General features: G+C 39.0%; 1 protein-coding gene across 3 annotated transcripts in view; it reads right to left on the bottom strand.

Moving 5' to 3' along the window:
• The window catches only part of GUCY1A1 (guanylate cyclase 1 soluble subunit alpha 1), a 68,874-nt gene extending 49,222 nt beyond the window's left edge, over positions 1 to 19,652 (bottom strand). The window contains exon 1 of one of the 3 annotated variants that reach the window (XM_047798438.1): positions 19,538 to 19,652. The gene's annotated coding sequence lies outside the window, so the exon portion shown is untranslated. The other 2 variants (XM_047798435.1, XM_047798437.1) reach the window with 2 other exon arrangements.
• Between the last annotated feature and the right edge of the window lie 2,400 nt (positions 19,653 to 22,052).

The following is a 22,052-nucleotide window of genomic DNA, read 5'->3' as shown; positions in this document are numbered from 1 at the left end:
TTTAATGTATGGCCATACCTGCTAGATGCTAGGGGTCGAATTGAAGCTACAGCTGCAGCCTACATCACAGCCACAGCAACACCAGATCTGAGCCTCATCTGCCACCTACACTGCAGCTTGTGGCAACACCAGATCCTTAACCCACTGAACAAGGCCAAGGGTTGAACCACATCCTCAAGGATACTAGTCAAGTTCTTAACCCACTGAGATACAACGGGAACTCCCCCTGAACTCTTAAGGAGATCCCCTTTTACAAAATTTTACTTTAAGCCTCTCTGGTTTTAGGAATCAAAGAAGAAAACTAGAAAGACTGTGGGTGTTTGTGACATATTTAAAAGGAGGGTTATGGTAGAGGAATACATTATGGGAAAGTATACATTTTTTTTTTCAGCCACACCTGCAGCATATGAAAGTTCCTGGGCCAAAGACTGAATCCAAGCTGCAGCTGCAACCTACGCCACACCAGATCCTTAACCTACTGTGTCAGGCAGGGGACTGAACATCAAGCTACAGCAAAGATACCACCAGCTCCTTAACCTGTGCACCACAGTGGGAATTCTGGGAAAGAATATTTTTCTGAGAAATTTTCCTTTAAAATCCTAGGGAAAAGGCTAATAAAAGTGAAAAGAAGAGCTGGATTAGAATAACACTTACCCAGAAGAGAGTTACATCTTGAGTAAGACCTCTCTCTTCTACAATTCACTCAGTGCTTCAACAGGAGACCCAGGAGAAGAAGTTTCTCAGTAGCTCAAGGGGGAAGGAGACTCTGATTGGTTAGAGGCTAACCAGTCTACAGGCTAACCAGTCAGGATCCTTCTTGAGTTTTCAACAGTACAGCTCTTTCTGATCCCTTTTTTTCTTTTCTTTTCTTTCTGATTCTTGAGACAGAATCAGAAATGTATTTTGTGGCTGACATAGACAGATCCTTGAAGCCTCTACTGGAACTAGGCCAGCAAAAGAAATGCCACAAATTCAGATACAAATTCAATTCACTCTGAATTTTTATATGGTGATTAGTTCAGAAGAAATCATTACCAGCAATGCCATTTTGGCTTCTGAACATAGACATTGCAGGAACATATATTTGGATACTCACAACATACATGCTGAGAAGGCTGAGTTCTTTCCCATTAACTCTGAAACCACAACCATAGTGTTTTACTGGCTTCTCCTCTCTGACTTAAAATACAGAGCTTTCAAAGAAACTTCCCTGCTCAGAGAAAACCCAAATAATATTTCTTCCTTGTTTCAGTACCTCTTACATCAAAGTCAACATGGAGACATGGGCATTGACATAACAGAAGTTTCAAACTCTAAGAGACATTAGAGACTGTTTATTGCCAGCCTTCCCATTGGCAGATGGCATAACATAAATCTTATGATTTGGCCCAAACTGCAAGGCTCCTGAGGTACAGGGGTCAGACAGAAACTGAGGCAATTAATTTGACCTTGAGTTCAGAGTTCACTCCCATATTCTCAATCGCCTCCTCAACAGAGATGCAGAGACGCCCTCCCTTCTGTGGACCCCCCTCCCCACAATTGCTGCAACTTCTTTGATAAAAATTTTACCCTTTGTAATTTAAAGTTCCATCCTTGATCATTCAAGAGTTATCAAACATGCTCTATTTTAGTCCAACTGGAGACTTAGTATTCATGGACATGTTATACTAATATTAATATGCCCAATAACATGGTTTTGGCCATCCACGGTTTTTAAAACATTTCCCCAGGCTCTTTTTCATGATTTTATCATCATCTTTTGCACTTTCTCAAGAAGCTATCTTTAGTCCTTTTTAAATTCTCTAAACATATTTTTTAAATACCCATCCTCATTACCCTGTCTTTGCCACTTAAATGAAAGTTAAGTATGTTTCCAGCCTTAATCTATCTACCCAATGCAGATCACAATTTATCCAACTTTAGACTTGCAGTATGTTAATTTATACTGAAATTGAAAGACAGGACTACCAGCTTGAAGCCATCTGGTATAAACATGGATGGGATAGAGATATATTAAGTTTTTACTATACAGTTCACTTTTCCGTTATTTCCCCTGGATCTTCTGTATGTGTAGTACAAATGCACTTATGGAGATAACACACAACTTGAGAAGAAATAATTTCCAAAAGATTTTCCTCTATATTTTCCTTTTCTATTTTATCATTTTGAATTAAGCTGTTCTATTGATTTTTATTATTTTTATTGATTATTTTATTTTCCTCTTTATCATTTTCATTACTTTATTATTTATTTATTTATTTATTTACCTTTTGGGGGCAGAGAAAAATCTCACTATTCACAGAAATGGGTGAATTCACTGAGGTCATTTGACAATGAAGAGAAATTGAATACACAAGTCATGAACAGAAGGGCATGGCATGGGGAAGACCAGTGTAAGTGAGTGTGAGGGATGCAAGAAGTTGTGGGAAGGGCAGGAAAGGATGGTGCTAGAGATAATTACAAAATTAGAGCTGGCATCAGTGGTGACTGACTAGGTCTGAGGACGAGGATGACTTTGAGGTTCCATCTGGAAGGACGATGTGCTATTAATAGAAAGAGGCAGCAGAAGGAAGTTAATTTTGAGAAAAGGGACGGGGAACTGTGCTTTGTATACACAGATCCTGAATTGTTAGTGGGACATCTAGGTAGTGATGTATCTGAAAATTGTATTATTTAATTAAGGAGCAAAGAACAGGTTAGCAGGAAGAATCTGTGGTCCTCCACACAAAGCAAGCCATTAAAATCAATTTAATTCAAACTGTTTAATGTCAAAAGGCTGTAAAAGAGAGAAGATGGTCATATTGATTACTCTGGGGGATGTTTACATTTAAAAATTGAAGAGAGATGCTATGACTCAGGTGAAAAAGCAGGAATCAGAAAGATATGATGAAAATGAAAAAGAAGAAGACACATGTTCAAAAAGAGGTGTGTTTTGGGAGCCTGAAGAGGGTAAGGGGGTTGTTAGTCAGTTAGGGCTGCCATAAAAGTACCATAAACTAGGTAACTAGGTTCCCTATACAATAGAAACTCATTTTCTTGCAGTTCTGGAGTCTGGAAGTCCAATGTCAGGGAGTTAGCATGGTTGAGTTTTGGTGAAAGCTGTCTTTCTGGCTTGCAGATGCTACCTTCTCAAAGTATCCTCACATGGTATTGAGGAGGGAGGGGCACTAGTTCTCAGTGTCTCTTCTTATAAGGGCACTAATCCCATCATGAGGTCTTGTAACAGGGAAGAATAAATCTGACTCCATATTGTATCTGCTTCTTTGGCTCTAACTTTTGTATTCTACTGCTTTTGCTAAAAGTTAATCACTAAATGGATGTTGCCTATAACTGAAAATACGCATAATGGCCCATCTCTGGGAACCCTGCCTCACATGCCTGAGCATTAAGCCAGAATTGCTTTGCTTAGCACACAGGAAACCTCCTGACCAGGCCTACCTATGACTCGCTGCAGAAAGAACAAATGAGCACATCCCCACTCAAAGTCTGGCAGTAACTAGGAAATAGTGCAACATCTTTTTTTACTTTATCTGCTCACCTCCCCCTCTTTGTTTTATAGAAGAAAATATCCTCCAAACTCTGGCAAGATGGTTCTTTGGGACACAAGTCCATCATCTTCTGGGTCTGCTGGCTTTCTTAATAAAGTCAATATTCCTTATCCCAACAACTTCTCTCTCAATTTACTGGCCTGTTCTGTGGTGAGCAGTATGACTATGGACTTGATAATAGTCCTGCCCTCATCACCTCATCTAAACTTAATACTAGCCAATGAACATTTCTTTAATTTCAATAATATTAGTCATGACATAAAATCTCATCAGAATGTCAAAAATTTAAAGGTCTGACAATGCCAAGGCTTGACCATGGGGAATAAACGGAATTTTTCATAAACTGCTGGTGGGAATGTAAAAAGTAAAAAAGACTTTGGAAAGCAGTTTGGTGGTATCTTAAAATGTTTAACATATCCTACCATACCACCTAGCTATTCTAAGTATTTACTCATAAGAAATGTAAATATAAATTCAAACAAAGATTTTCACACAAACATCTATGAAGCAGCTTTACTTGTAATAAGCAAAAACTGGAAAAAATTTAAATGTATTTGATTAAGTGAATGAATGAAAAAGATGTTATATAGCCATACATGCAAAGAACTGTTGCCAGCAGACACATGCAACAGAGAAAGTAACTCTCAAAATCATTATCTGAGTGAATGAGGCTACACATATAAGAGTCTACACTGTGATATTACTTTGCATAAAATCTAGATACTGCAAGCAAACCTATATGTAAAGAAAGCCGATCAACAACTGCTTGGGGATAGAATGGAGGCACTAACTGGAAAGGGATAGAGAAAACTTTTAGAGTAATAGAAATGATTTTTATCTTGATTGTGGTGGTGGTTTCATAGGTGTATACATCTGTAAAATCTTTTCCAATTATATATATATTTTTTTGTATTTGGAGGACTAAAAGAACCAAAATGAAATAAATTCCAAAATACATAAATAATAAGCCCATGGAGAAATGAGACCCAGACTTTTTCATCCAAGATGAAGGGGTAGAAGGTAACAGAATCCGGGGGTCAAGAGCAGCTGGTAAACATTTATCAGACTTTTAGATGTTGCATGACAGATTAGAACATTGAAGAGCCCCACAGCTAGGACTGACTTTTCTTTCACACCTAATGTATAAATAAAACACACGCACATCTGATAGACGACACATGAAGAGGAAGAAAAAACTGACCTACAGTCAAGAAAAAATAGTCAACAGAAACAGACCAAGAAATGGCCCAGATGTTGTTAACAGACGGGAACTTTAAAACGATCATGATAAATATATGAAAGAATCCAGTGGCATGGTTGAATAGTATGCATAAATAGGAGTTTCTATTAAGAAATTGAATGTAAAGAAAAAAAAAACAATTGGAAATGCTAAAAATGAAAAATGCAACAACAATAATAAAGAATTCCATTTAACATGACAGGAAAGGATCCATGAACATGAAGTCAGGTTAATGGAAATAACCCCAATGAAAACACAAAGAATAAAGAGTGATAAAATAGGAGTGCATGTGAAATCTGTTAACAATATCAAAAGGTCTAACATACATGTATTTAGAGTCCAGGAAAAAAAAGAGAAAGAGAGGAAAAGGAAGCAGAAAAATATCTGCACAAATAATGGCTGGGAATATTCCATATTTGAGGATAGGATCACACACAGATCCAAGAAGCTAATTAAACCCTACATGTGATAAATACAAAGAAAACTACATCTAGGTATATTGTTATCAAACCACTGAAATTCAAAGATAAAAAGAAAACTTTTAAAAAACATCGGGGGGGGGGGAGAAAATAAAGAGAAAGAAAATGATATGATTTTTACTTACTGTTCATCAAAACAATAGAGCTAGCAGATAATGGAACAAAAATGTACGGGCTGAAAGAAGAAAAAACAAACCTCTTTACCTTACATATCCAACAAAACATTCTTCATGAGTTAATACAAACAAAAAGTAAAAAAAAAAAAGAAGAAAAGAAATTCCTTAAACATTACATTCATAACAACTTTAGACTGGTGGAGAATTTTAAAATACTTTATTTTAATTTAACTAAATTAGTATTAAATGTATTATTTTTTCTTATTTTTTGTTTGTTTTAAATTACATGGCCATACCCATGCTATATGGAAGTTCCCTGGCCAGGGATCAACTCTGCATCCTCATAAACACTAGTCAGATTCTTGACCCACTGCTGAGCCACAACAGTTCTGAAACTCCCAGGAACTACTTTTTCTTGTTTTATGTATTTTATTTGGAGGTTCACAGACCATTTGAAGCAAACCTTAAAATATTGTGCTAGAGTCTCATCTGACTATTGTAAAAACAAATGCTATTGATCGTATACAAAACTGTTTATAAACCATCAGAAAAATTTGTAGATAACCAGTTAAAGTGATAAGGCATAGTTTCATAGAGGATTAACTCTACCTGGCTAAAATAGTGTTTCTGCCACCAATGCAATATATGACATTTAGGCAAATTACTTTTTCTTGACTTTGTTTCCTCATCTTTAAATTAAATAATAAATGTAAAACACTTCTAGAGGGGTTCAATAAAGGTAATTAGGTTTTAACAATGCTTGGAATATAGTATTTACTTAATGAATGTTATCATTACCTGAAATTGAGTGTAAATTCTTCTAGCACCTTGATGTTGCTCTGTCCAAGCCTGATTAACTCTGAAGCAGTAGTTGTCAACTTGTGCAAAGCACTGCACGCTCTTGGCTTGGGGTATGCTCCGAGACTCTTTCACAGGATGTGCAAGGTAAGAACTATTTTCATAACAGCACTCAGATATTATGGGCCCTTTCCATGCTCATTCTCAAAGTCTACAGTTCAGCCTTGCAGAAGTTCTACACTGTCTTCATCCAACAGCCAATGTAATGTGTGCACAGGTAGAATTTTCTAAGGCAATAAGTTTAGGGTCTAAATGTATGTATTTTCAGGGACTAACTCAACTTGTTCTCAAAACTTTTACTGTGCTCCGCTTATCTATCATTGGTTATATTTGCTATGATCTCTGTAACTTTGTTATTGTCCAATAAATCACCATTTTGAATTTTCAAGTTTTTCTTATACTATACCTACTTGTAAACACGAGAAATAACTACACTTGGTGTTTTGTTTTGCAGTAATATTAAATGATAGTAACTCTTCTAAATTTTAAATTTTCACTTCAGCAGTTATGATTTTAAAATTGAACAATATACATTTTACTTCAAAGAAAAATTTATTTATATTTCCCTTATATTTAAGAACAGATTTTTGGCTTAAAAAGAGAGAACTGGAAAACTTGCTCAATCCATAGTGACACCATCTACATCTACCATGATAGTTTGACAGCTTTCTAATACTCAAAGGTTTCTTGATGAGAGTAGTGATGATATTAATTAATGTGATTATTTTAATACCATATAATACAGTACAAAATTTGTCAACATTTGGAAGATCTGCAAAACAAGCTGAGCCTGTATCTTCTAATGAACATGGCATCACAAATTCATGTGCAGATAAAGGATCCATTCACAAAACAATGGATTTTTGTTGTTGTCTTTTTAGGGTCACACCTGGAGCATATGGAAGGTCCCCAGGCTAAGGGTCGAATCAGAGCTGTAGCTTCTGGCCTGCACCACAGCCACAGCAGCACAGGACCTGAGCTGTGTCTGCAACATATAGCACAGCTCACGGCAATGCCAGATCCTTTAACCATTTAGTGAAGCCAAGGATCAAACCCATGTCCTCATGGATACCAGTCGGGTTTGTTACCAATGAGCCACAACAGGAACTCCAGAACAATGGATTTTAATGGTTTCAGATCCCGTATGGCAAGTAACCTTTATAAAATGGGCACTTATCAAATTTTGAAATTTTTGTACCAAAAGAATATCTACAGCTGTCTTGAAACATATTAAGCCACTCCTACCTGTTTGCTGTAAGGCTGAGTTTTTTCATATGCTTCAACCAAGATAAACTGAATGTGTTAAATATTGAAAACATGTTATGTTTTATTTCAAACAATTATATATTTTTCTAGGAATTAAAAACAAAGATAAACAAAAACAAGCCAACATTGGACCCTAAAAGACTGTCTCATATAGGGGTTGGTGAGTAGAGAGAATAAAAATGCACAAATTCAAGTTAAGGATCTAGCATTGCTGTGAGCTGTACTATAGGTCACAGGTGCAGCTCAGATCCTGTGTTGCTGGGGCTGTAGAATAGAACAGAAGCCACAGCTCTGAATCGATCCCTAGCCTGGGAACCTCCATATGCCTTGTGTGTGGCCCTAAAAAAAAAAAGAAAAAAAAAGCACAAATTAAGTGAACTGTGATCTATCATGGCATGCAATGGTGACATAAAAAATCTGCATCTAACCTTGACATGGTACAGTGGTATTGCTTCCTGAAATAAATGACACTAAGCTGAGCCCTACTGAATAAGTAGGAAATAATAAGGTAAAGAAAAGAAGAAAGGGTATTCCAAGGGGCAGAAAAATATGTGCAAAAAGAAAGACAAAACAAGAATTTGGTGGCAAATTGCAGCAAAGACAAATGGCAATAACACAGAATTCAAGTAGGAAAATAACAGACATTGGGAGCAAATTAGACAGTAAAGTAGGGCTGTCAGATTACCCCCCTGAAGTTGTGAACACTTAAAATGGTGTGTGACACAGCAGGTAGCAAAAATTCATGGTACGCATGCAACGACCAGTGATCATTTATCAAGGCCAGCTAATGTTTACATAGCCAAATACCACTTCATTATGTATAAAATAGACTAACAGCACAGAGCTCCCAACATCCACTAACCATTGAGACAGCCAATATTAAGAATAACTACACAGACATTACTCCAGTTTTTCTGAGATAGACAATCAGACCTGAGCTGCACCTGTGACCTACACCATGGCTTACAGCAATGCAGGATCCTTAACCCACTGAGCAAGGCCGAGGATTGAATCTGCACTCTCACAGAGAGTAGGTTGGGTTCTTGACTTGCTGAGCCATAATGGGAACTCCAGTAAAGATATTTCTTCAACACCAATGAGGAAAAATAAGAGGGAACCAAAAGTGTGAGCAAATAGCTCTTTTCAGGACTTTCTCTCCTTCCTGTTGAACTCCTCCTTCCTGTTTGAGTGCCATGTTGTTAACCCAAAGTGCTTTACCTTTCTTATCAAAGCCCCACATGCTAGGGTTTCCCGTAAAACCATGCTCTTGATTGAAGGCAGACAGCAATATAATAAAAGTGAATTTTTCTCTTGGACACACAAGATTGTGTTACTCTTCTGGGTAAAAGAGTTATCCTGTGACCTCCTAGAGGTACCCTCCAAAGGACTGTGTCAATACACAAATGTTGGGCAGGTCCAATGGGAGGGAAATTTGGGTGGAGTATGCATGGCCTTATGATACCCATGATATTCAATCTTCTTGTTCTTGGACAAGCCGATAGGTGTGTGTAAGTGATAATACAGCCTAAAGTCAGGATAAACCCTTACAGCCTCAAAGGGGAAGCTAGAGGGAAAGAGGAAGGGGAGAAGAAGAGCAAAATCAGTTAGGATGACCTGCTATTCAACAGACTGTCAAATATCACAGCTCTCTCACATACCACTATGAAAACTTTTTAGTGTAAGATGACACAGCAAGAGCTTAGGAATATTACTCTAAACAGTCCCCACAGAAAAGAACCCAAAACAGGTGCAACGGCATATTAAATTGTTATCTGAAGTAAGATGAATAAAGAAGAATGTTAATTATAATGAGTGACTGCAAATATTTTAAGACATTGAAAAAATGAAATTTTATCCTGAATTTTCAATGGGAGGACTGCCTTTTGTTAATCACATTTGTAAATGTCCAGTGCTGACCCAGCATAAGAATCTCTTGCTTTGAATCTTGACATAAGAAGTCTTGAATGGATTTACAATGAGATCCTGCTGTGTAGCACTGAGAACTATGTCTAGATACTTACATCTCAACACAACAATGGGAGGAAAAAGTATATATACAAGTATGTGTAACTTGGTCCTCATGCTGTACAATGGAAAATAAATAAATTAATTAATTTTTTAAAAAAAGAAGTCTCGACACCATTAGCACATTCATCTTAACATCCTCCATGTTACATCTGTAATCCTCTAAATTCTTCACCCACAGGAAGAATTGACCTATACTGGATGAAGTTTTATATTCACAACTATACAACTTAAAAGTTCATATTATACTAATGAAACACTGAAATTTTTGGTCTATGTTTAACTAACTTAACAATATGAACCACCTGTCATTTAACTACTTATAATAGAGCAACTGAAGCTGCAGAATGATTGAAAATTAAGAATAAGCAACTAACAATTTCAGTGTATACATATAAAATGAGATTAGTAACATAACAAAAGTCTTCTGGTAAAAACACACTATATTAAAGGGTTTGTCAGCTCTGTGGATGGAAACACATTATGCAAGGTGAGGAACAAAACAATTTCCATGTTAAGCCTAGAAATACATATTTTATAATAACCTATAAAGGAAAAGAATATGAAACATATACCTGAATCACATTGTTTCACACCTGAAAGTAACACAACACTGTAAATCAACTATACTTTGATAAAAAAGAAATAATGATAGAAAATATTGGCAAAGTCTAGAAATGCATATCAAACTCTGAATAGCTGGAAGTGATTTATGAAGGTCTAATTAAAAGTAATGAATACGCAATACATCCTTTCCCCTAAACTCAAAAGAACAAAATGGTTCCACATTTCCTAATAAATAAAGGCACTGTTTACAATAGCCAAGACATGAAAACAACCTAAATGTCCACTGAGATATGAATGGATTAAGAAGATGTCATACATACAAACAGTGGAATACTACTTAGCCATAAAAACAAAGAATTCCATTTGCAGCAAGATGGATGCAACTAGAGATTTTCATACTGGAGGTCAGAAAGAGAAAGACAAATATCATACGATATTACTTGTATGTGGAATCTAAAATATGGCACAAATTAACTCAATTACAAAAGAGAAATAGACTCACACAGACTTGTGGTTGCCAGGTGAGGGGGCAGAGAGTGGGTGGAGTTTGGGGTTAGTAGATGCAAACTACTACATTTAAAATGGATAAGCAAGGAGGTTGTCCTGTACAGCAAAGGGAACTATATCCAGTCTGTTGGGACAGACCATGATGGAAGATAGTATGAGAAAAAGAATGTGTATATATGTATGACTGGGTCACTATGCTGTATAGCAGAAATTGATACAACACTGAAATCAACTATACTTTAATAAAAATAAAATAAAATTTTAAAAAATAAGAAAGGTTCAGGTGACATCATGGCCTTGTTACCTAACCCCTTTTTACCTTAAATCTTTTTATAAATATTCTCCAGCACAGCCTCACTGCTCTGAGCAGCCCAAGTCATAGCACACATTTTTTACCAGAGTTTCATGATGCATGGAACACTTCTATTACATGTCTGTGAAAGGGATGGGAACTAAACAGAAATGGCATCTCTTCCCGTTGGGGAAAGCGGACAACTCAGCAAGTAATTATAGCAGAGATAAGACAGAGAAAGACAAATATCACCGGCTATGGCTTGTATGTGGAATCTAAAAAAAAAAAAAAAAAGATACAAATGAACTTAATTGCAAAAGAGAAACAGATTCGGAGACATAGAAAACAAACTGGTTACCAAAGGAGAAGGGGGGTAATAAATTAAAAGTTTGAAATTAACATATACACACTTTATGTATCTATAACGTAGATAAACAACAAAGACCTACTGTATACTGTACAGGGAACTAGACTCAATATTTTATAATAACCTCTGAGGGAAAAAGACTCCGAAAAAGAATAGAGATATATATGTATAACTGAATCACTTTGCTGTACACCTGAAACTAACATGATATTATAAATTAACTTATACTTAATTTAAAAAAAATCTCTTGGGGTAGAACATGATGGAAGATGATATGAGGAAAAGAATGTATGTGTATATATATACACACACACACATATATGTATGACTGGGTCATTTTTATAGTGATACAACACTATAAATCGACTATACTCTAATAACCACATTTTTTAACTTACAGCATAGGATGATAATGGGATAGATGCCCAAAGGAAGTTAGTTGCAGGAAAACAAGACAAGGCCCTCGATTCAGACTTAAAGAGCAGAGAAGTTTTCTGAGAAGGAGAGCCTAGTTTGAGACTTAAAGGCTGAGTAGGTTCAGGCTCCTCAAAGATGGAGCTGGGGCAAGGGAATCTAGAAAGGCAGGGGGTTCTGTTACCCAGGAAGGAATGCTGCAGAGGTGGGGGGGTGAGAAGGGATAGCCTTGCCAGCTCCCCCTCAGTAGGTTGGTCTCACTCACACACACTCACAGGCTTCCTGAACCACCCTCTTCCTTTCCTCCATCTAGGACACTCTCCATTCTTCTCTGTGGTTGTTAAATCCCAAGGTCCTGCAAATCCATCATCCTTGTGCTATTTGAAAATCTTGGCTAAATGCCAGACAGTCCCTAGAAAGCCTGCCTCCATAGTTCCCTTCTGTGCAACTCTGGTCTTTCAAGTTCTTGAAAACTTATCAAAATGGCACCACAAATATTGCACTCAAGGTTAAGTGTTAACATATATAATTCTGAGACTGTTTCTGGGTTCTGTTACCTCTATACACAGACTTTAAACTCCCTCGAGTTAGGAAATGTCATAAACTGTATGTCTTCCTCAGTGATGAGCACAATCCGTACCAAAGTTCGTTGTGAGAAGGACAAAGAAATGACCAGCCTCTGAGGAGTATCAAAAAATATAAAGTAAGCTGAGGCTTTCAAAGATCACAAATGCAAAAAAAAAAGTATTCTTTTAATTCTTGTTATTATTTCCAGATACAGTGGTGATAACAGCATTTATTGGCTATAGGAAAAAACCACTGGTTGCTGGGGATGAAGAAATTCAAATTCAAGCACCTGACTAGACATGCAGAACTATTTTATTCTGGCTTGGCTTAATCTCAGTTCCTCAAGAAAATATTATTAGATCAGCAAAAGCAAGACAAAAATAGAAATAACAAATTCAAGGCCCAAGGTACAGTATGATGGTAAGTATTATTCTAAATGAATTTAAGTCCATTAATTTGGAGACATTTCGTTACAAAGCACTTAAAGCATCTGCAGATGTGCTAAGAAAATAGTCAAAATCATTCTTTTAAAATATTCTGATAAAGAGTTGATAGAGAGCAAAGGATCCAGTCCTGGTCTTAATTTTCAAAACAGAAAAGGTGGGTTCCAACAACTTTTACCTAGAGAGCTTAACACTGACTCCAGGCACAATTCCTAAAAGATTCTTAAAATTGCAGTATGTAAGCATTCAAAATGTGAAGTGTGTGAAGTGTTGTTACCTACCAGCTAGCAAGAGGTCACAAGGACCTTATCATTACAAACTAACCTACAGCATAGGATGATAATGGGATAGATGCCCAAGGGGAGTTAGTTGCAGGAAAACAAGACAAGGCCCTCGATTCAGACTTAAAGAGCAGAGAAGTTTTCTGAGAAGGAGAGCCTAGTTTGAGACTTAAAGGCTGAGTAGGTTCAGGCTCCTCAAAGATGGAGCTGGGGCAAGGGAATCTAGAAAGGGGGATTGTTTGCTTTTATTTCTACAGGGTTACTTGACAGCTATTCTGCAGAAAGTGGAAGTGCATTCCAGCAAGGAATCTGACCAAGTCTGTCACAATACACGCCTGGGCCACACAAAGGAATATAAACTCTGAGGAAAGAGAGCTCTTTGACTAAAAGCTTCTTGAACAGCCTTACAAAGACGACTAATTCATGGGCTCCTGTAAAGCAGGGATCATGCCAAACAGCCTTCCTGTTCACCATTTTGCACAGTTACTGGATGAGAATATTACCTGTACTGTGATCTGATCTGTTCATGCCTCTAAAGTGGGAAGAATGGTTACTCTGTATCATAGAATCAGAATCCAAAAATATCTTGACCTTCTAGAACAAGAGGCTAACTGAAGGTAAAGATTAAGTTCAATTGCAGTAGGTACTTTATTGTTTTATTTTTATTTTTTGCTTTTTAGGGATGTACTGAGGCATATGGAAGATCCAAGGCTAGGGATCGAATCAGAGCTACATCATAGCCACAGCACCGCGAGATCCGAGCCACATCTGTGACTTACACCACAACTCAAGGCAACTCCAGTTCCTTAATCCACTGAACGAGGCCAGGGATCGAACCTGCATCCTCATGGATACTAGTCAGATTCATTTTCACCACACCACAAAGGGAACTCCTGCAGAAGGTATTTTAAAAAGTCCCAAATCTAGTGGCCAAATGGACAAATTGAGAAGAAGCATATCTGCAAAAGAGTATGCAAAAAGATGCATAATTAAAGTGTAGCATAGATGCAAAAAAAAAAAAATGAGATGAGGACAGGTTAGATTTTAGGATGATTTACCATTTGCTACCCAGAGGAGAAAACTGGGTATAACCAAAAGTGGTAGGATACTCTTTTTTGTTCAGCTCTTTGGACCATACTTTCAGAAAAACAGGAGTGCAGCCAGAGGAGAAATTTACTGATGCTAATAACCTTCTCAAACTATGCCAATTAAGGATGAGTTGAAGGAACTGAAGATTACCATTGACATCATATTCATATTATATCTCAGCTGTCATCTATAAAAGCTTTCTGTATAAGTACTCAAAGAGGCAAAAGTTGGGATATGAATATTATTGAGGCAAATAGCAGAGGTCAATATAAGAAAAGAGTTCTTATGCTCAGAACAAGTCAAATAGAGGAATGGCTCCCATGTTCCCGATTAATCTTTTTTAAATTATAGTTGATTTACCGTGTTATGCCAATTTCTGCTGTAGAGCATAGTGACCAGTCATACATACACACACCTTCTTTCTCTCATACTATCTTCCATCATGTTCTATCCCAAGAGATTGCATATAGTTCCCTGTGCTAGCTTTCTAAATTGATCTTAATATTTTCCTTGAATTTAGAAACAAGGTCATCTACTAAGAATGGAAAAATAAAAATAATTTTGAGTGGATAACCTTGGAAACTCTGGAACATGTATTATGGAAAATTTGATAGGAATTGTCCAAGAAAGAATAAAGGAATTGCCTAGTGCTGTTAACCACCCCTGCAGCTGAAGAGTTAGAATGAATCAGATTCTAGCAGGTCAAGAGGCAAGAGATCTGAGGGTTGGAGCAGGGCTGCCACTGCTATCCAAAGTAAGTGTGGTGAGTAAAGAGAGAGCAGCAAGAGAAATGTGGGAATGGCTGAGGAGCAGTCGCAGGAGAGGAGGGTGGTGAGGGGGGGAACTTACTGGAAGGCCAGGAGGTGGTGGTCAGAAAGACAGTCTAAAATTCTCAGCTTCTTCAGCTGGGCAGTTCTAAATGATGTGAAGGCCGAGGTGGGTGAATACCCATGGATTCCCAGAGGGAAACAGCATAGGCTAAGGTTCTGTGGATCTAATGTGTAGATGTTGAGTGACCTTCTAAGCAATGATGGCTGATCAAAGTGTAGAAAGAAAACCCTCTGTTAATTTAGATTCCCAAGGGAAGCAGAATATTCAGGAGGTCAATAAGCACTGGTCCCAGGGAGAGGGTGACACTAGTGAAGGGTATAAATGTAGAAAGGTAAATGGTAGTTAGGCCATGGTGAAAGGAATAAGTTACAAGCAGTTCTGAACAGGCTGCAGGCCAGGGAGTGTGCATAGGACCAAGATCATGAGAGCTCACGTAGGCTTCTTGCAAAACAAATACTGATGCCAAGATGATATGCTTGAACAGAATAACCTACAGCACCAAGACATCAAAAACTGAATTCAATAATTACAAACACAATTAAGCTTATTAGACACCCACTCTGTGCCAGACAAGGATAAATATCTTGAAACAGAGTTTGATAGTGATATAGACATCTGAACAAGTTTTTTTTTAATTGATTAGTATTGTTTTTCATCTTTTCAATTTTATTGAAGTGTAGTTAATTTACAATATTTTGAAAATTTCTACTGTACAAAGTGATTCAGTTATGCATATACACACAACCATTCTTTTTCAGATTCTTTTCCCATATAGATTATCAGAGAATATTGGGTAGAGTTCCCTGTGCTATATACAGCAGGTCTTTTTAATGTAAGGTGGCATAGAGAAAGAGGACGTGAAGTTATGTTAGGCCTGGAAAACAATTCAGGATTAAGAGGCTTTCCCTAGACTACCCAGATCCCTTTGCCTGGGTGTCCAGCCAACTGTCTCCTGTTGGCTTCTTGCTAATTGCCACTTTGATGAGAAGGAGTTAGTTATATGAGAGTGAATTAACTTGACTTGCCTTTGAGTTTCTGAAAGGGAGGGTTCATCTTAATAAAAAGATTATTGTTGGCCAGAAAGGATTTCAGGTAAGCAACTACAAGCAGCTGAGAATTAGATTTTTGTGGCAGGGTGGGTGGGGGTGGATTATGTCCCAGAGCCCCTCCAGTTTTATAAGGTAGTCACTCTCTCCTGTTGCTGCCAAGCGAGTTTGGCTTAAAGTTCTTCACTCCTGACAAATAATAATCCTATTCAGATTCCGCAAGCCTCGAGGCTATAGGAAGAAAAAGCCTGTTGGCTTGCACTCAGAGGACAGAAAAATAGATGAACTAGGTCAGACACTTCCAAACTTTTTGAAAGAAACAAAAGAAACAAATGTGATTTAGGATGAACAAAAAAATGCCAATGCCAAATAAGTCAACTAATCTAAGAGCAACTACATTTGTTCAACTAAATAACTACAAATTACCAAAAGTTTTCTTGTATCAAGAGGGAGATACTCAACTAAAAGTATTTGTACAGACACCAAACAAATATTTACTGAACATATCTAGGTGGCTAGAAACTAAAAACCATTGAAATCATTGGTATTTTGGAAGGAAAAATAGCTTTCTACAAATATGCAGAAAATTAATAAACAGTAATGTTTAAGAAAAGTTTTGGGTAATTATTTATAATTAAGTGGTATAAAAATCAATGACATAAAAGTTATATATCCTCACAAACATAAAAGAAAACTAAGCTACTTCCTGGCAAATCTGACAGTCATAATGGAAATAACAATTTATCATTTTCTTCTTTACTTTTTAGTACAATATTAATGCCAAAAGGTTTTTCAAAATAGTACCTTAAAAGAAGATTATTTAATAAACGATAGTTATAAGAGATAGGAGGACCAAACTTTGTGAAGCTACATTTCCTTCGGCATGCTCATAAATGACAGAAAACTATCTAGGACATGTTATTTTATACCTGGATATCTCGTAGCAGGAACTCTAAGAGGCTTTTTGTATGCATACACTAGGAAACACCACACCAAGCATAAGTATTTGTATTAGATTTTAAAGAGAAAAATAAAATTCTTACTTTCTCTGTCATACACTAGAAAAAAAAGATCTTACAGCACAAGGAGAAAAAGAGGGTACTATTCTATTCATTACAAATTTCTATCAAATAAACTTCAGCCACTTAAGTTTCCTGATACATTTAAAAACATGTAAGTGGGGAGTTCCCACTGTACAGCAGCGGGTTAACGATCTGGTGTTTCTGTGGCCACAAGGGTTCCATCTCTGGCCCAGGGTGCAGGAAAAAAAATACAAGTGGATCTTTTACATATGAGATGTTTAATTACTGTAACAATATTTTCATTATTCTAAATTTTCATACTATTTTATGTCTACAGGCTTTATAGAGAGAGCCTACTTTTTTGACATGAGAAAGTATAGCTTACATATTTTAACGCTGTGATTCTTATTTTCTTATTGAGTCAAGGATCTCTCTGGATATCTGAGAACTCTGGATTATCTCCCTAAAAATGCAGTGACTCAAATGTTCAAATAAAAGTTTAGGGACTCTAGGACTCCTTGAAGCAATCCACAGACGGAGCTGTTTAATAATTGCTCAGATAGAGAGTACAGTCAACAGGGGCAACCTCCAACTGAAAGCGTAATAAAGTTTATGCAGCTTTTTGACAAATTAAGGTTCACTTTGAAATTTTAGACATTGATATTTTTGTTATATTGTTACTATTATTGATTTTTACCACTCTTTATAATATAGTGCCTGGAATAACAACTCCTGAAAGAAAAAAAAATAGCCATTTTAGGAAAAGCAGCAGATCACTTCTACACTACAAACCAAAAATTTCTACCCATCACTGAACGCTCCAGCGTTTATCTATGTGTCATCAGATGGTTAACGACGTTCCTATTAAGTCCAGTTCTAATAAGTAGGTAAATATTTAATGAAATCACCATCATCACCAATTTTCAGACCCTGAAAATTCCCCTCTGATATGTTATACATGAAGCTTTAATGTAAAAATACACATAGACGTGTTCTATTTAAAATTCAGAGGGCTTTTCAGTATGTTGGAAGCCAAGATGCCTCGGTCATAATTAAGCGACACTTTCAACCTTCTGGTTTACTTTAGAAGACAAAAACTGTTTATCAAGTGCACGGGTGAAGAATGCAGGAACAACCCTGTGAAATGAGTGAGCAAAAGAATGATACACAAAAATTCAGAGCCTGAAATCACATGACCGCATGGCAGCTCAGCCCCCAAACAAATGCCCAGGCGAGGCTGCTCAGCCCACCAAGCACAATCTCCCCGCACAGCCCCTACGCACAGAGATGGTGGTGCCCCCTCTGCTCGCCGTTCTCCAAAGTGTTGCAGTCACAATGAGAAATCAGACCGCCAAGCAGAAATTCACACGCGCGCTCATACGCGCTCAGATACATACACACAGGGACACACTCTCACACCTGGGGAGCCCAAGCAGCCCCACTGGAAGTTTGCAGGCTGCCTTCCTTGCCTAAGTGACCCCGCGATCACAGTCCTCTGCTCTCCAGGAGCGAGATGCGCTCGCTCACCAGCGCAGGTCTGCAGGACGAAGCTGCGGCGACGCCGGGTGCGGCCTCAGTCCCCACGGGTTCTGAGTTCCGGGCGGCCCTCAGCGGCCCCGGCTCCCTGAGGCCTCAGCGCCCCGGCCGTGGGAGAAGAGAGTCCCGGCTCCCAACGTTCTCACGCCCGGGCCCCGCAAGCGCAGCCGCCAACACGGCGCTGCTGGGCGCCCAGCCCCGGCCAGCCCTCCGCCCTCAGCCGCCACGGGTCCCCCGGGCCCTGAGCTGCCCCCGGCGTCGTCTCCTTTGCTCCCTCGCCCTTCCCCGGCGTGGGAACCGGGCCCGGCCCCCGGGCTGGGCGACTGGGAGCATAGGAAGGCTTCCCGGGGGAAAGGGGGGCATGCTCCGGCCGGGCTTCCGCGGCGTGGGTCGCTCCTCCGGGAAGCCCCGACCCTCGTGGGTACGCGGCGACTGCTTACCCTGTGGCTTCCCCGACCTTGGGCTTCGTTCCTGAACCGCCAGCAGCTCCAGGACGCACCCCGCAAATCCGCACTGAGAACGCAGGAAGAGTGGGCGGCAAGGGAAGGAGGTGGTGGGCGGGAAAGGGGACCCTGCGGTGGCACCTGCCAGTCTCTGTGCCAGTGCCCCCACTGCCCGTGCGGCGTTGGCGCTCACTCCGGTCTCCCGGCTCAACAGGCGGGGCGCGACACGACGTGCAGCAAACCCGGTTCCCGCGCTGCGCCCCAGGCTCAATCAGCTCTGGCCCTGGTCTCTCCCTCTCCTCTCTCTCCGTCCGTTCCTCCCTCTCTCTTGCACTGCCCCAAGGATCCCCCACAGAGACTCTCCCAGCTGCCTTTGACTTCTATTGGGAACCCCTCCCCTTCCCAGCACCGAAAGACTGAAAAAGAAAGTAGCGGCTGAGACACACCACGGCGAGGTCACTCTGGACACAGTCCCCTGCCCCCTCGTGGCTCGCCCTTCCCCGCAGGTGTTGATGGCCTGGTATGGCTCCCGCGGCGACTCCCTGCTTTTTGCCTAAAGTCTAGGGCAACCAAAGAGCAGGAAAACTGCATGAAACCTACTCGTGGAAAACCAGCTCGATGCTGAGTCCCACCCACCGCGACCAGACTAGGGCAGGGGCATTGAACTTTCCAGCCGCCTAGTTGCCTTCTCAGCAGTTTCTGTGTGGAGAAAGAGACCAGGAGACAGGGACACTGGAAAAGAAAGGAAAAGGAGGGAGGGGACTCAAGGGAAATTTAGCCGATTTAATTTTTTTTTTTTTTTTTTCCCACTGTGCACTGGTCCGGAAAAACTGTGGTTTACTGTAGTTAGAAACTCCGACATTCCTGCTGGGAAATTGATGTCTGCATGGATGGTTTTCTTGTCCTGGTTTTCGGGTTAAAACCAATCTACTCCTTTTGCAAATGCAATTCTATGGTTGCAGATCATTTTCATCTCTCCAGTAAGGTCCTGCTTCTGCTTGCTTCAGAACTTTTGGTTCTGTTTTTTGGGTGAGCAGGGTGTGTGTGTGTGTGTGTGTGTGTGTGTGTATCCTAGCACAGAAAAATGAGTTCGTATATAAATGTTTTAAGTCACCTTTCTGACTTAAAAAAAAAAAAACTCCATTATGTTGTTTCATTGTGAATTCATAATTAATCCTGAGATTATTGTGGTATTTTTTCACACCCAGAAACTTACAAATTGTTCACATTATCTCCAGTTCTTATCTTTCTCCCCAAACCTATCCATGTAATCTGTTCCATTTCCACTCACTTCCCAGCCTTGACAACTGTGGTCTCCTCATTGCAAACATCAGTCAGAATAAGCAGGAAAAAATAAAATCTAAATAAGAAAAAAAAAAGGTTATCCAACTAAACTTTGCCTTAGTATCAGGCAAAAGTCTGGAGCTATAAGTTTGCATTTTTTGGTTCTGCCATCTCTGAAACCTGTTTCTCTATTCTCTGTGCATGATCATCTCTTAGGTCAAAAGGGCTTTTGTCCTCAGAGTACTTAGAATTTAAGACCTAGAGGAGAAAATAAAAAGGAATATCCAGTAATGCATATTTGAAAGAGGATCTCGTACCATTTTAAGAAAGATGAAGTTAATGATTTGAAAGCTCAAAGAAGAAATCGCTCCAACAGAGGAAATGCTTCATAAGGGAGCATCATTAGCGTTAGGCCTTCAAAGGTAGATACTATTTGGGAAAAGAAAAAACAGAGGAAGTTTTTGTCCTTGGTTTTGTGTTTTTCAGGAAGAGGCAAACTTGCAAGCAAAGGCCAAGAGGTGGGAAGGCATGATCCAGATCGTCAAGAAGGGCATAGAATCATTTTCAAAGTAAATTAAAAAAAAAAAAAAAGTACAGGCAGATGAGTGGAAATATACGCTGAGGCCACATGGCCTCATTTGCATATCCTCTAATTTTCATGCATTGTAAGCTTATATAAAGCCAGTCTGCTTTTGTTTTCGTTTTTCTTTACTGGCATTACTCTCCTCAACATGCCTTTCATCCTGGATCATGATTTACTTTACCCATTCATTCCTGCCTCTACCATCCTCAAATTCTAAGCACACCAAACACCTTGGTCAGGACTGCATTTAAGCTCAGTAACTTCTACAGGACCTACTCAGTTTACCAAACGTAGCTCTTGGCTAGAGGATGTATGCATTCCTTAATGACACTGTAGGCAACATTCCAGACCACCAAAATAAAGCAAATATTGCAATGAATTGACTCACAAATGTTTCGTTCCCAGTGCATGTAGAAGTTATCTTACAATATACTAGGTGTGCAATAGCATTTTGTCTAAAAAAAAAAATCAATGAATATACTTGAACTAAAAATACTTTGTTGGAGTTCCTGTTGTGGCGCAGTGGAAAGGAATCCAGCTTCTAACCATAAGGATGTGGGTTCGATCCCTGGCCTCACTCAGTGGGTCTGGGATGCAGCATGAGCTATGGTCTAAGTCGCAGACATGGCTTGGATCTGGCGTTGCTGTGGCTGTGGCTGTGTTATTGGCCAGCACCTGTAGCTCCAATTCAGCCCCTAGCCTGGGAACTTCCATATGCCACAGGTGTGGTCCTCAAAAACAAAAACCAAAAAAAAAGGAAAAAGAAAAAGCTTTGTTGCCAAAAATCCTAACCATCATGTGAACCCTCAGTGAGTCTTAGTAGAAACATCAAAGATCACTGATCACAGTCACCATAACACATATAATAATAATGGAAAAGTTTGAAATATTGTAAGAATTACCAAAATGTGACACAAAGACATGAAGTGAGCAAATTCTGTTGGGGAAAAATGGGGCTGATAGGCTTGCTTCCTGCAAGGTAGTCACAAATCTTCATTTTGTAAAAATGCAATAAAGGGAAGTGTAATAAAAAGAGGTCTGCCTGTGTTCCTTTCCTGGATTTTTTGGGGAATATCATGCAATGAGTTATGCCTGTATTTCGCATTTTCTGTGGGGTGTGCGGAAAAGCAACCAACCTAGTGTGCTGGAACCACCACAGAGTGATTGTGAAAGACATTCTCTAATCTGGATGATTGATATGCCCTGAAAAGTCACTGAGAGTTCCTTGATGTTAGGGAAGTAATTTTT

This window comes from Phacochoerus africanus, chromosome 10 (genome assembly GCF_016906955.1).
Source record: "Phacochoerus africanus isolate WHEZ1 chromosome 10, ROS_Pafr_v1, whole genome shotgun sequence".
Lineage (NCBI taxonomy): Eukaryota > Metazoa > Chordata > Mammalia > Artiodactyla > Suidae > Phacochoerus > Phacochoerus africanus.
Note: the sequence above shows the minus strand (reverse complement) of the source record. Positions and strands in the feature narration are given on the sequence as shown.